This window comes from Acromyrmex echinatior, chromosome 9 (assembly GCF_024713525.1).
Source record: "Acromyrmex echinatior isolate Ae372 chromosome 9, ASM2471352v2, whole genome shotgun sequence".
Taxonomy (NCBI): Eukaryota; Metazoa; Arthropoda; class Insecta; order Hymenoptera; family Formicidae; genus Acromyrmex; species Acromyrmex echinatior.
The window spans coordinates 4,230,924-4,245,707 of NC_141860.1; the positions used below are offsets into that span (position 1 = coordinate 4,230,924).

Below are 14,784 nucleotides of genomic sequence, written 5' to 3' on the forward strand. Positions count from 1 at the left end.
CAGCTAATAAGACTATTTAATAAAACATATTTTCCAAATAATCCATTAAAATGTAATTCAACACTGAAATAAAATTGAACAAACAATAGTTATATTATCTAAGTCTACTGTATTTTCGTCAAAAAATAAAAATTAAATAAATTAAAATAAAAAAAATCAAATTAAAATTAATAAAAATAAGATAAATTAAATAAAAATTTTAATTTAAATTAAAAACATTTAAATTATATAAAAAATTTGTATATATATATATATATATATATAATAAAATATATAATAAATATATATACAGGTAATATATAAATATATATATAATAAATAAATATTAAGTTTGAAATATCTCGTATTGAATATCCAAATATTTTACAGATCATTCGTTTGTAAATCATGCAGCGCATACTAGTGTTATTAATATTATTATAGTATCCCGAATGCTTTCCTTTGACAACACTCGTATTAATTAAATTCGTTTGGTGTTGAAGTTGATGTCACTCCTATAGCCGGCGATAGAAAGGCCGATTCAACAAGGTATCCTCGTTCATAACTATGGAAATGTTTCATCGACTTCGTGCCCCACGTGAATTCTCCGCGAACTTTCCTCGACTTTGATGTACAAGCACTGACATTATATTCCGTCGCCCGATCCGATTCATAATTAATCCTTAACGAACTAAGTGAATTAGGAACACCAGATTTCTCTCTTCACGAAGACATTCATAACTTACTCCTCGCGAGTATTAACCGAATTTATTCCCGTATTATATAAACGCGTTCCGTAAAATCATATGGATTGCCTGAATTTATTCGTATTACCTGATGAATTTACTCATATTATCTTGAAAAGTGACTTCAAACGTTTGCGCTTCTCTCGAACACGTTACCGAGAACTGTAAAACCAGAGAAATAACGATATTCCGCGAAAACTTTGACAAAGACCTACATTTTTCTCAAGTAGTTTTTAAACGGCTATCGAAAGTCCAAACATTTTCTTTCAACTTTTCAAATTCTTCGGAATTCTTTTTTAGCAGCCTCGTGAAAAAATCTCGTTTGAGTTTCCTGTTTTTAAAAAAAACTTACTACTTCAAAAAACAAAATTCCACAAACAAATCCTAAGAAGTTTTTTTTAGTACAAAGTTTATTTTAAACAGCATTATTGCGACAAAAAGTTTAATCCCCTAAATTAAATAATACTGTTAAAAATAAACGTGTCTCAATGTAATCAAATTAAAATTCAATACGATCTTAGATAGTATATCTATTAATCATATGCAAAGTTAAGAGATTCGAATAAAAGGTAAACACATTTATACGTTGTTTGTAATATCAGCACAAATCAATTCTACAAATCAAATTCAAACAAAATTTTATTTAACCTGATGACAAAAACATACTTTGCTCGAGAGCTTTTTCTACTTTTTCACAAATCACCGAAAGGTTGGCAAACACACCGCTTTGCATTCATGAGGAGGTTTTGCCGGTTTTATTGCGATAAAATGCAAATGTCGGTGGCTATTCATAAGTCATCCCATACGCATTAGGAAATCGAAGTGCGGCGAAGCTAATGGCGCGATTCGATGACGCAATCCCGGTCATTAGCGTATGCACCGTGCGATGCATCGTCACGAACGGTACGACTGTACTCGTCGATGTAGTAAAAGCCGACACATTAAGGCCGGCGAAAAGCGCAAGCTCGTCAACACATACAGTTACTACATGCTCCACGTCGTATCATAAATATCCGACGGGCCACGTGGTCGTTGGGTGGCTGAGTTCAGCTGAGTTCTCTCGCCTTCTTCTTCCCGCCATTTCGTAGCGATAAGAAAGTAACGATCAGAAATTAACAGCGAATGTAATGTCATGAAATTCACGAATGGGATTCCTACGATTCGCAATACGCGCATTTTCAGAGCGTTTCTAAGCTCTGGTCATGTAAACCTTCAAGAGACTTCTCTCGATTATTTTACGACTTACCGCGCTTTTCAACATTATTTCCGTTTTATTTTTCATATTATATATTTTGTTACTAAAATCTCAAATAAATAAATTCTTTTTAGAAAAGTTCGCTACGAAATAAATCGATTTGGATGCATTTATACTAAAAAAAACCGCGTTAAAATTTGCAATGAATTGCAGTTAATCGTTACATGCATATTTATCACAATATCATTTTAGTTAAAAGAGAAAATTTATTAATAAATATGTATATATAAATTCTAAGTAAAATTTCGTATGTAAACCATATTTGTAGAATATTATCTGAAATAAAATGTAAAATTTCAAAGATAAAAATTTGAAATTTATTAGTAAATAATGCATAATTCTAACTAAGATAATATCGAGAATTGAGTTAACCAAATAGCATTTAAAAAAAGATTTTATTAGTATTTCCCCAAAGTTATCACACTAACGAGATAATCAAACATGTGATCGATCCCTTACTCAAGCATGACGCCAAGCCGATTATTTCGAAATCATAATCGTTATAAACACACTGATTATCATTCAATTGCTCTTTGAACTTTCTTAGAAATTGAAAGGAAAACGAGAGGTACGCTAATATCTTTTACTTAATTAAAAGTAAAATGTTCCTATTAGACAATGTTTCTGCATTACGATATCGTTTCTAGAATAATCTTTCTTTTATTATTAGAAACAAATAAGATATCTCGATAAATTTTTATCCGCATTCTTAAAAATTTTAGATTTGGAGATCTTAATGGCAGTAAGATCGAGTCGAATACCTAAGGCAAAATATAAGAGCTAGAATAAGATTGTATAAATTCTATTGATAGACACTGACAGAGCTCGGAATTTTATAAGATTCTTTAGGTGTCTGTTTTGCGGATCCCATCTATATACAATACAATCACATTTTCCATTGACAAATATCATATTTCTTCAACGATATAGCATCATGCGATATAGCATTTCGATTATATGTTCAGAGCACTGTATGTCTAGTCTTTCTTTTTTGAAGTTTCCAAAGAAATAATAGATTCTATTCTTCAGATTAAGTATCGAATAATCTTTCTTAAAAATTTCATAAGAATTGCAATTTAATAAAAATATTTCCAGTCGTAAGTATTTAACATAAATTCCACATTTGACTAACCTCACTGTGCGCGATTTTTTGTAATACTTTCACATAATTCTCATAGCAACATTCTCTACAACTCAGCTAACTTTTTCTATCGAGAAAATTTTGCCGTTAGTTGCATTTTCGCAAATATTGAATTCTTTTATCGAAAATGTCTTCTCGAACTCTTTAACAAACTTTCTTCCGATGACTAAGACATTTCAGTACTTCGAAAATCGTGCAAAAGTCGCACCGAGATAGAAAACAAAATAGTTACTTTTTCTTCACCTGTACAAAAACAAGATGATATTCTTTTCGCCCAGGAAAGGATCGGAACACGAAACTTCTCGCGTTATCGACACGCGGCGTCGTAGCCAATAGTCTCTTTCACCCGTCGCGATTCGCTTTTCCAAGGAAATAGGATGCGTCCTAAGATATAAAAGAAAAGAAAAACTTCCTCATCCTAATCTGAATTTGGCACTCGCCAATTTAACTTCGTTCGACTGGCGGATTACCAGTCCACGTCTGCAACATGGGGACGGAACGACTCTTGGAACCTTTAACCAGCATGTCATTTTCCCAAGAGTCTTTTTCCGGCAGCAGGTGCGACTTTTATTTTCCCTCGTGTCTACAGTTAGTCAAGAAGCTTTAGGTATACAGTAGTATTACCATTAACTTTGTATATTAGCGCAATGTACACTGAGAGAAAAGTTTTTGATACTGTACTCTAATACTTTGTACTGTATTCTAATATTCTAATAATAATTATACATATATAAATATAATTATTATTACTGACATTATTACTAACATTATAGCGTTACTAAAATTACTAAAAAAAAAAATCATTATTTTATTATACAATCATCAAATATCATTAATTTTTCTCTCAGCGTATATACATTTGAATAAGATCGAGAAATTCCGTGTAATAACAAAGAAAATTTGAGATAAATAACCATTAAAACAGCTAATTAGCTCGTTATTAATCTGACATTATATTTTAATATTATCGTACGTTAATTAATACATAATAAATTCGATCAAAAATATTGTTTATAAAATATTGTTTCTAGTGAATTTTCTATAACTTTGTCACTATAATAATTAATAACAAGTTTATTAGTGATTTCTCAATAATCCAGTGATATCTCAATAAACTGTAATCGCAAAGAATTTTTCATAGGATATTGAACGCTTCGAAAATATCTTTGAGAAATCTCCTTGACTTTCTACGTCAATAACCGAGCGATAAATGCAATTTATCTCACGTGTTCCAAGAACGTTAAATCGGTCGTAAGCAATATCAAGATACTCGTATGCCTGATACGTGCTTGATTACAGATTGAAATTCTAAGTCGACCATGAGGTAGAGATAAGATAAACCGACGGTGTCGGCACGATGTTGGTACGGTTACTTAATTATATCGATCACACCGATAAGTAGCTCGTCGCATTGATAAATAGACATCGCCGTTTTTTATTGCAAATTGGTGATCTCTCTCGATCAGAGAAAAACGATAGAAATTTCTGGTTGAGCGAGAGACTTTGACTTTACCAAGCTTTCGCTGGTTATTCCATTGTTTGATAATGTAGTTAATGTGCAGAACGATAGGCATTAACGGTATTATCAGGATAGCCTCGGGGTGTCTCGAAAGTCACGCACTTTCGTGGCGCTAGAGATAATGGAAGCCAAACTTTACAGAAGATTATGAACGTATTTCAAAGCAAAAGTATCGATATTTCAGTGCACTGGATATTAATTAAGCGTCAGTAATTACAATATTTCAATAACTCCAAGTCTTGGTTATTTAATGATTTTGATATTCAAGAATTTTTTGAATGCATTTTCATTTGACAATTGAGATTTTTAAAGCTAAAAGATGCCGAAAAAATTGAGTACATATTAAAAAGGCGTAGTTTTTTATCGCGATTTGCATAACACATATCCTACATGTCACATTAACAATTGCGGTGACCCTCTCTGAGTTTGAGATTTTTTTTATAGAGACGTATTTTCCGACGTTTCATCTTGTACATCGTATCAATCTTGTTTGATATCGAACTTGGCTTTATCCGCCAAGTATGAAGACCGGATGCGTCTCGCTCCACGACAACAGTGAGCGATCTATCAACGTCTCGCCATCCCGCCAGGGAGTCTCGACGAATTCTCGTTGCTTCGCTCGAGCTTGCCTGGCTGAACTTCAATAATGTGCAAAAGCTCGTAGAACTACTCAACTTTACCCTCAAACCTACGAATCTGTGCAGTTCTCCGAGAGGAAATTCATATTCCCTTTTTTATCTTTCGTATTTTATTTTTACATCTAATTTCGTCTTCTCTCTCTCCGACCTGATCTAGTTAAAGACGTCTCTGGAAATTTCGTACGTGGCGAAGCGGAGGATGGAAGAGCCGTAAACGAAAGGGGGAAGATTTAGGCTGGTGTAAGAGTCGAGAGGGCGAGGAGTCAAAAGGGGGAGAAATCGGGACGACGGCGGCGCCAGAGGTATTTATACCGTGACGACCTTTGACGGCCGCGCCGACGTCTACGTTGACGTCGACGACGACAACGACGACGACCACGGCGACGAAGACGACGACAACGAAGACAACGACGTTCAATGAAGAGCCATCCGTCCAAGCTAACGTGGAAGAAGCAGGGTAGAGAGCGGGAGCTCGACACTCTAAATGTCATCATAACATCGGCGCCACAGAGCAAACAATTCTTCGTTTTTTGAAAATCGAGCGTTAAAGAAGTTATGCTAATTTAATTCTCGGAAGAGTAATATTTCTTCTCGATATCATCTTCAATACGATTTCGCATTCATTTATATAAAAAAAAAATTATTACTTAATACTAAGAATGCAGAATTAAAATTTAAAAAATACATTTTATATTATAAATACATAAAAGAAAAAAACTATTTTACTAATGATTTTTGTGAGAGACTTAAAAAGTAATCGGTTTCAATAAGACGTGAAAAACAAGTTAAAAGTTCAAGATAAAAAGTGATAAAAATAAATTCAATAGAAATCAATAGAAACAAGTTCAATAGAAATAAAGTTGTATTACATATTAATATCTTGTCTGCAATTTGTTTCATCCGAAAAACAGCTAGCATTGTATTCTTATAATTAATGTGAAGAGTATATTGTTCAGAGAATGTGGTAAAACTTTCGCAATTTCCAACTGTGCACTTTCTTAGCATTTACCTCTTTAACATCGTAATTTTCATCTCATTGTGCCTTTATCTCCTGATGAGAACCCGTTTAAGACATTATGTACGTCATAAATTATCATCTTTAAATTGTCACTACTTTGAGTAGTTCAAAACTGATGTCGAAACGAATACTGTGAATAATATATTTATAACATATGTATAATAATACCCATAATATACACAATGCACGATAATATTACATATCTTTCTATTATTATTTATTCATTTTATTTTCGTGCTGTTTTATTCCATTATACCATTTCATGTTAATCGTTTATTTCATTTTAATCGTTTCATATTTACACGAATTGTATCTTTAAATCAATTTAATATGATTATATACATAAAGCTATTCAACACGGACGCGCGATGTGTTTATCTTGCGATAAACTGATATTGAAAATTTATCGATGTCAAACTAATGAAACAAAACTTGATCATCGTTATCACTCTAATTGCGATAGACTGTAATTAATCTTAATTAGCAACTGTCGACATCCTGTAAAATCCTCGCTTTCTACTAAATCTTCTTTTTAAATCCCATGGATAAGCTAGCTGAAAGCGAGAGAAAGACAACCGATTGCTAAAGGGAAGGTGAGCTTGCGTGCTTCGCCGGCGAAAGCTTCGATGCTTAATTGAAATTGCCGAGTAAGGAGGGTTCGTCACTTCTACTTTCGAGCCCGTGACTCTGCCATCATCCAAAGGCGCGACTTCCGGTGGTGACTACACTCTTGGGACTAACGACATCAACATGCTTGACATCTCTCCTCAGCTCAGCGTAAATGAAGGATACAAAAAAATCATTACTATAAATAATCTTTTACGATAATAAGTCGAAAAATGGATCGATAAGTGAATATAACAAACAAAAGAGAACGATTTGATATCCATCCTATGTTCGAATCTTAGTATCATTATTAAACTGATAATCAATGTGACAATCACTTACGATATTATTTCCAGTTTAATGGAAAGTTTATGGTTGCTCAATTCTGATAAACTCATTGTCTCAAGTCTAATAAATCGAATCGTCGCGCAATTTGTACAACTAAAAATGTATTTCAAAATTTACATATAAATATTAAAGCACCAAAATTCGCTTCAATCGAATATATGATTCTTTCTCTTACTTGTATCAATCTTTTACGGCTGTTTTATTTTTTAGAGAGTATTATCTTTGATTTGTCAATAAATACGATTTACGCGTCGCAAAATTTTCTTTTCAAGTAATTTCGAACTTTATTAATAATATATATATACTGTATTAAAGATTTAATTTCATATCTATACAATTATAATTTAGCATCTCAAAGACAATTTATAATGATATTTCAATTTTTATTGGAAAAAAATCTATTTTAAGTTAGTCAAAGAAGATATCAAAAGGAACGATCTTATTTTCAAGACAGCCATACAATATATTATTGACAGCTTCCCGCTGTGCGATCGAAAAACTTGACTCCCACGCGATTGACTTGTAACTTATGGGATTCTTCAAGTTCCGTCGCAGCGAGCGATATAAGCGCAAAACTGCAAAAGTTATTGACGCTTTATGAAAACGCCGACTGTATCGTGCGATGGAGAGAAGTTTAGGATGACTAACTTTCCTAACACGGTGTAACAGGTGCTTCAGACTGACGTCGAAAAAGCATATCCACAACCGTTTGGTCGATTCACCGACCCGCTTAACTTTAATCCGACTCACCAACTTCAAGCTGATCGAATAAATAAAAAATTTAAACACGTAAGTATGTATTAATGCTGTCAAAAAACTGCGAAACTTTGCTTTCCTGTCTGGTCATTGATCTTTACGATTACCATTTGTCTACAATATATTAAAATGCTTTAAAATGTTGTTAAAAAAGATTAAAGTTTTAAATAAAAAGATAAAATTTACAGAAATATATATATATATGTATAAATAAATTTAATAAATTTTATTCATGTTAATTAAATCCTACCTTTGATATGTAATCTCTCAATATTTTATAGTTTCAAATGTTATACTTGATAATATCTCCATTCGTAAGTAAATATTAAATTTTTATGATATTATAATTTTTAATATTTTAAAATCATGATTTTTTTTTATTTTATTAATTTTTAATGTGTATATGACAATGTACTTAACATTTTTTAAATTACAGTTTAGTCCTATTTTTTAAAGCTATAATTTGATCTGAAAAGAAACAAAGCATAAAATATTAGTCCCACGCAAAGTGTCATCTTTTCAAACTTTTTCATATGTATTAATGTATAAAGAAGTCATTTAGACGTTTTATCATTTTCCAACGCTCGTTATTTAGCTCGAGGATAATCGAATAATTCGTCCGAGCGAACTATTCTCGATATATGTATATACCGATATCATTTCTCGTACTGTCGGTATTATACTGCCTGCTCTTGTCGGCTAGCCTGCACATATCGTTCCTTTCGGTCCGAGCTCATAAATTTTGAAACATTTTCCAATTCGCGACTACCGCTATGCTGGGATTCGACAAATGGTATTATATCCCACCGACCTGAAACGAAAGTGTGCGTCTTTCTATACGACAGAATCTGGCGAAAATGATTATAATCGACTGTCCAATATCTCGGGGTACCGTATATTCAGAGAACATCGAGATCTATAGAGAAAATTTATCTACTAAACCTCACAAATGTGTATGTATATGTGTGTATGGATGTGCGCGCGTAAAGAAATATACGATTCAGAGCATGATTTAAAATAATATCTTTTAAAAAAAGAACGCTGATTCCTCATTTCTTTCGCTTTCGTCCTTTTTTAAATTTTCTTTTAAAATGAATCACAATATTCTATAAAATACATAAATACGTAATAGATAAAAACTGTGTATTCCCTAATCTTAACATCTATGAGCTAAGTCATTCTAAGTTAAAAAGAAGTGAATCTTATGAGCATCTCTCTTCAACTTCAGAAAAAGAAAGAACATTCTAAGCTACCTCACACTTTCTAAATTAATAGTGACAACTTCATAGAAATACGAAGTTTATTCTTACTAAGTTGATAATAAAATTCATACACAATTTTTCAAACAATAAAAGACTAAAACAATGCGGACTCTTTCAAATTCAATTTATCATACAGAATAAATATAGATTGTCAAGTTTCAAGAATATTTGGAGCTGTTACTATTATTTGTTAATTTTGCCACTATGCTTTTCACACCGCTTTTCACTCCATCCTCCTCGCACCGTCAAATCATCAAGTATTTCTTATGATGCGTTTCGGTCGTGTGAACATGTATAGAAGCCCCGTCCAGAAGGAGATCTTTTCCTGAGAAAACCATATCATCCCCGGGGACGTCGACGCTCTCAGATTTCAAAAGAGCTTTCTTCGAGGCTCTCAGCGCAAGTCGGAGGGGAATAACGTTTTATAAGAAATAAATGTTCTCTGTCTCATCGTAGCAGTTCCGTTCCTTCTCTCTTACTATGCGATTGGTGACGTGACGTGCGTCGTTGCGAAGTATATATCTAAGAAGTTGCGCTTCCGCCGACGAATCACACGTCTCCCATCCGCCGAAGAAATTATTTTTGGACACGTTGAATCGATGCCGACATATTTCGCGGTCCGCCGAAAATCCTGATGCCGCTTTCGAAGAAGACGAGTGTTTTGAGATGTGTCCGATAACGTCAGCGCGCCTCCCCCGTCTTCTATAATTGTTCGATGATTCTATCAAATTTGAAGTCTCGTTGACGCGCAAATATAAATCTATTATTCGTAGAAACTGAATGGAGTCTATGTATCTTAATCTCTTCCTTTCATTTTTTTATGAAAATCGTTAAACAGTCATGAACGCCAAAGCAGAAAAAATTAAATAATTGTTTATATAAATTATTTATTTTTTTGTTTTGTACATTTTGTTCTAATAATTTACTTAAAATTTAAGTATTAACAAATCCTTGATACTTATTACATTTATCCCCATTAGGTACTAAAATTTTTGACAATGTTCATTTTCAAAAATACATTAAAAAAAAATAAAAATTAATTAAGATATAACGCATTACTAAAATCTTAAGCAGACAGTACTAATAATTTTTTTATTATTTTATTATAAGTATTAGATCTAGGTAACGCTTTTAGTTCGGCTTATCAAGCTGTATGTTGACCGGATGATTTATCTACCGCAACTGAATCTCTCGTACAAGTACTTATCTCATTCCGCGTCGTTCGCCATCCCTTTCAGAATAACATTCGGTCGGAGATAGCAAGGGCAAACGAAGGTAGGAAACGTGGTAGGAAGAGAAGGCGACGCGAGTGGCGGAGATGGGGATGGAGGATGAAGTGCTGCGGCACATTGTTCCCTCATGGAATCCGGAGGTTCGCGCAATTATTTTCGAGCGGCTATCCGACGAACGGAAATCCACTCCGTCGTCGTGAAACAAAGTCCCCCTCTTTCTCCCGAGGGTTTCGAGGGTTGGCAAGAGGATGGAGAAGGGACTGAGGGAGGACACACGCGGGAGAGGACCCTCTCGAGGCACGCAGTTTCCGGCGTTATCGATCTCGTCCTCCGCTCACCCGACCTCTGTCCTCTGCACGCACGTCAGCAGGCAGGACAGCCTCCGTTTCTACCCTCTGGGAAGAGATAGGGTTTCGCTACTACTCGCGAAACCTTAAGCCACCGTTATTACGACTTTCTCTTAACGCCGCAATTTTCGGTCTTCTACCTTTCGTCGCTGCATTAGGCAATTGGATACTCTCCTTCATTCTTCTTGTGAAGCCGTTTCATTTTTTAATTTCTTTCTCTTTTTAGACTAACACGATACTACTAATTATTTTCAGATCTGAGATTTATTGCACAGATTGTTCGATCGGTGATAATATTTCTTAGAAATGTAAACTTTATTTTAAGTTCGTAATTAATATGATATAAAATTTAGAAAAAAATCAAAGCTAAAATTAAATTATTCCTGAAAGGTAACTTGAAATAACCTAAATAATAATAAGATATAAAATGTCGACACTCTATTCATATAATTTAAACTTAATCTGTTAAAATTTAATTTATTATTATATTATCATTTCAAGCTACAGATAAGTGTTGTCCTAAGAGTGCAATTTACAATTAAATTTAATTAACTATTTACTAATATAGAATATTTTCTATTTTATACTTGCATTTCTAAAACTCAGTTTCATTTCAGAGAAAATTGACTCCGAATTGGCCAAAGAAAAATCCATCCGATAAAAGAGACATTCTAAGCGATTGTCCTTTATCCTACCATTTACTTGAGACAATGAAATATTGATGTTTCTATTCTGAGATACTCGTTCGGTGCTTTTCTATAATGAATTTAGAATCCCTTGAGCGAAAATCGATCCGATATCACAGCGATCCGATATCACAGCGATCCGATTCGAATTGTAATTCAAGATCCGATACCGAAGCAGCAATCGGCTAACCAAAGGATCAACGTCATTCGACTTCTCATTTGATCGGGAAAGCTATTGCGGATTCCGGCCGCGCAAATATGCACGGAAATCAAATATCGGTCGCCGTCGTCGTCGTTTGCAATAAGTTGACTCTTCCGACATTTATTTAAAAAACTCTCAACCCAGCTAGCCGACTGCGGAATCGTTTCATCCTGACTGCGTGGATTATTATTCATCAACGCTTCTCATCTAGGATAATTCCGAGCATCGCAAACTTTTAGATTCGATCTATTCAGATCAATCGATTAAAAAATTTTTGTACCAAACTTCTACAATACAAGTTCGCAGATTTGTTTTTTACAAAAAATTTCAACGATATTCATCACAGTCAGTATTTGTCTTATAAATTTCGCTAATATTATTTCTAAAAAATTCTTAAATATAAATCGTATATTATTACAGCTATCGTATATATTAATGTTATTTACTATAATATTACATAAAATATGTCATAAAATATTAATATAATATTATCTTTTTGAAACAATTTTTCGTCCAGCAAAATTAATTCTTTTGTTAATAAAAAATACATTTATTCACTTAAAACTATACCGTTTATTTAAAAAAAAACATCAGAATTTTATACAGACGAGTATCAGATGACTATTCCTAAAAAGTTACAAGATTTCTTCTTCTGCGTGAAGAAAAATATTGTATAAAGAACAGAACTGAAGCATGCTCGCTTGCAGTATATGGTAATAGGCGTCAGAATAGATTCCTTTCAGACTCTTCTTGCATTTTCAGCTCTGAAAGAATAAAAACAAAGCACAACGGCTTTGCAAAAACGACGACAACAAAAGGATACAACCATTCGTGGAGGATCGACGTGCGTTGACTGTTACTAGTTGAAAGAGAAAAAGAAAATGAGAGAGAGAGAGAGAGAGAAAGAAAGAAACAAACAAATGCGAGACAAAAAGATAAAACGGCAGAAAGAAACGAAGAGGATCCGACAACAAGAGTGATAAGACAGTATGCATGTAAAAACGAAAATAGAATGATATAGTGGCAACTTATGATAATAATAAGAAGAAATCGTAAAGAGACTACACAAACAGTGCTATTTTACCGATTCTCTCTCTGTTGTACATAGCATAACTTAGACATTCTTCCTCTTTTTCTATCTTGATCTAAGAATACTCTGATATCACCCAACATCTTTGCGACTCCCTGTCCGAAACACTGTGTATGTACGTTCATCCGACGAAACACACGCCTGCATCGGAAGTTTACACGAGCTACGTAGGTATGTTGTAACGAATATGACATCGCAGACAGCAGACAGCGTGTATAGTAGTGGTATTACGTATACGAGTTGCGACGACACGGCATCAGGGACACCGAGCTACTTATGGGGTCGAATCGCTACTGGAATTTCAAAGAGCGACTAGAGAGAAGAATGAAACAGTGAGATGGAGTCCGAAAATGACGGATGTCGCCTAGGCAATTACGAGAGCTCTTTCATTGTGAAAAACTGGAAAGGAATAAAAAAAAATACATTTCAACTTTATTTCTATTAATTAATTTTTTTTGTGCGTTCTACGAAATTTGCAAACAAAAAATTAAAGAAAAATAAATACCTCTCTCTCTATCTCTATATAATTTTTTCTGCATTCGAAAGATTAAATTCTTAATTTGTCATCTCAGAAAGAAGACATTCAAAATTTTCTTTCAGAAAATAAATAAAATTGGTAAACAATAAAATTTTTTCAAAATAATAGATTTTATAATGAGTATATTTTCTTACGTTTTTCAAAAAATAACCATTTTTCAAAAAATTTCGATAATGGGTTTCTCCTCTTTAAATTATTAAGTCAATGTTATGTGTGATGAAAAAATAGAATGCAACATTACGGTATCATTTCTCTCTCTTCAAAGTATATCGAAAGCGATTTAAATCGATACTTTAGACACAAAAATCTTTTTGTGTCTGGAAAAAACGCGAGAAAGATTCTTTGCTCGACAGACGAAATGACAGGTTTACGCTCGTTTTAGAGTCCTTTTTATCTTCGGTTTACGAAGCGAGCTTGTTGAATAGCCAATCACGAGAATCCTGTGGGAAAGAAGCGAGATAACTGGCGCAATCGACGGATTTTCCTCTCCAGTTGAGAACGTCGTTTCACATGCATGCACAAAAAATTGTCGTCTTTGTCACATACAAGTTTGTATGTAAAAAAATTGTTAATAATATTATATACCTATATTTTTTAGATATAATGGCTTTAACTTATTATATTAATGTCAATTTTATATACTAACTAAATAAAAGGTCTCTTCGTTATTTCCGTAAAAATTTTAGAAACTAAGAAATAATTGATATACCATTTAAAAAAAATTTAAAATCCTTTGAGTTTCTGAATTTCTGTAAAATTTCTCTGATATCATATTTTGTTCGTAAAAATGATTAAAATCAGACTCATTAATTTTATTTTGATAGCAAAATCTTTTAAAGGGATTAAATTAATTTTCTGTCCATTTCTATTAATATAAATTAACTTTAATCTCGGTTTCCTCTTTATCTTTTTCCAATTCTTAAAAATTAGAAAAAGATAAAAAATAAGTTAAGCCAAGATTAAAGTTAAAAATAGACATCTATTTGCGCTACTCAATTTCATTCTCAGTATTGTTAGCCTTTATCTCGTAAAATATACCGAGCCAGATAAATAGAGTTCTAAGCCGTAAATATAAATAAAATCGCGATAATCTTGTCGTTGCCGCTGGCGAATATTCCGACGAAGATTATTCTTCTTAGCATCCGGGTCGACGAAGCGACTCGGCATGCTAATACCGACGAGACGCGGATAAAAATGCGGCTGGCAATCAGCGTTTATATGAAAAACACTCCTGCGACACCCCTCCGACACCCCTCCGACACACCCTGACAAACCGTCTCCGACCAATGTCGTCGCTTTGCGATGCCGCCGCGTTATTACTCGAGTTTTGCCTTCGCGAGCCAACAAGTCGCTCTCTTCTCTTCTTAGCTTTCTTTCATCGTCGATTCGAGAACGGAAAATAACTGAAATTTTGGACGGAT

At 33.5% G+C, this 14,784-nt stretch overlaps 1 protein-coding gene across 4 annotated transcripts in view; it reads right to left on the reverse strand.

The window, feature by feature from the left end:
• Window positions 1-14,784, reverse strand: part of bsk (mitogen-activated protein kinase dJNK) — a 167,388-nt gene that overhangs the window by 82,204 nt on the left and 70,400 nt on the right. The gene's annotated exons all lie outside the window — the stretch shown is intronic.